Raw genomic sequence first — 2235 nt, 5'->3', positions numbered from 1 at the left:
CTTTTATGAAAAACAATATGCAACATTCTAATCACCTAGGGAAAGCTCTTCTGGAAAGATTACTTTGAACTTTTACAATATTTTAGTACACTGATTTCCATCCCGCTGTGACATCTTATTGCTGATGCATCTACAGCTTGTGATTCGCTATTCCCTTTAAATCTTCCCGTTGATGCTTCCCAGTGTTACCAATCTTATATTTATATTTTGGTTTTCTGGCTTTAAGTGTACTACTTTGTACCTCTTCACTTTGAGTCCCACTACAGCTTGTCAAGATATTCAAATGACTTGTCAAGGTCATTGTGAATTTTCTTCGCAGTGAGGTGTATGTTTGGATTATTTTTACATTTTCCCACTCTATACTTTGGACCTGCAATAGAATGACTATCATCTAAGACCTCTTCCTGAAATGCCATTTGAAATGAACCTCTAGTCTGCTTACAAGTTGACAACTACTTTCATGGTATAGTCTTAAAAGGAATCATTCATCCAACTAAAATTAGTAAGATACCTTTTAAGCCTATAGTTAAATAAATCATTTACACAATTAAAAAGAAAAAAAAAACCTTATGGAGATTGAGAAAGATTGTTGTCAACATCAACTCACAGTCATGAAAGAAAATGATATTGATCTAGAAGCCTCATTCATCAGTGTGGTCCATGGCCAAGGTGGCATCAGCAGCGACTGGCAGCTTCTTAGAAATGCAGAATCACAGCCCCAGCTCAGACCTCCCAAATAAAAACCTGAATTTAAACAAATCCTGATGATCCATATTCACATTGAAGTTTGAGAACCAGTGCTTTGGATGATTTATTTTTTGATAAAGTCTGTTTTATCACCTATGTGTTCCTAGATGATTGTAAATTGATAGGTTAATGATTTGCCTTATGATTGCCCAGATATGGGTAGGGCTGCAATTTCCAGGGTAATCATTTTTCAAGAATGGCACCACATGTGTCCTCTACCAGTCTTCAAAGAATGTTCTACTCCTACATGATTTCTTTATGGAAATATTTAGAAATTGGATTATCACCTCAGTATAATTTCAAACTTTACTCCTCACTCCTCTCACACTCAAAAGAGCACTTTGCATACTTTAACAGTTTATATAAAGGAAAAAAAGATTATTGACTTTCTTAACATGGGACCAAGTGCCAAATTCTCAACTGATTGACAATTGTAATGTTTAAAGAAAATATAAGCATACATATTCACATTTATACACATAGCAATTTGATTCAGATGACATTGACTTTTGTCAACTGTTCTGCGCTCCCATGGCACTCATTAGACTTCACTGTGAAAAGTAGAAAACGTGGTTTTAGTCAGAGCTGAGTCACAACACTAACTCTGTTAATAATTTTGTGATCATTGGCATGTTGCTTAATCTTTCTCCATTTCAGATTTACCACCTATAAAACAGAAATAATAATAGTGCCTACCTCATATACTTATAAAACCAAATAAAGAGGTGCTGGATAAGACATTCTTCTGAAACATAGGGTATACTCATTAAATAACTGTTATTATTATTGTCATTTTTGTTATAAGGATAATCAAATATTATCAAGGTTTCTGAGAATTGAGCTTCCCCTCTCTCGATTTATTCAATATTTTATCCTCAGTGCCTGGCATATAGTAGGAACTTATTAAAATAGGTTTTAAATAATGAGTAAATAAAGGAAATGATGAATGGATGGATATCTTTGGGTTTCCTAATCTGTAAAATGAGAGAGTTGAACTAAATTATTACCAAGTTCTCTTCTAATTTTGACCTATAAAGATATAATTTCTGATTTTATGTTTAGCACTGATTTTTATATATGTCTCAACATTTAAAAAAACAAGAATACAGGCAGGGTCAGGAGAAAAATAGTGCTATGTGCCTAGGATGAAGTCACTAAGTGCACCAGGGGCGGCCAAGGGACAAAACTGTGATATTCCAGGGAACACGTTCAGCCAGTCATTCTGGTTGTGAATGTCATCCATTGTTGCTTTCAGCAAACCAGGGATCCAGAAAATAGGTAGGTTCTAATGACCCCAAGGAAAAAAGCAGCCTATCTATTTTCATACACACACCTAGAAGAAATTACACCTTCCTGACAACTTGATTTAGATTAAATGTCATGAGAAAACGAATGTGCTCAATTTTTCAACAGGGAGGGGAAAAAATCCAGTAGGGGACTCAGTCAGGTATTAGGGGTGAGCACTTCTTGATACTAAGCTGATGATGC

This window comes from Saccopteryx leptura, chromosome 2 (assembly GCF_036850995.1).
Source record: "Saccopteryx leptura isolate mSacLep1 chromosome 2, mSacLep1_pri_phased_curated, whole genome shotgun sequence".
In the NCBI taxonomy this organism is placed as follows: Eukaryota; Metazoa; Chordata; class Mammalia; order Chiroptera; family Emballonuridae; genus Saccopteryx; species Saccopteryx leptura.
This window is presented reverse-complemented; position numbering follows the sequence as displayed.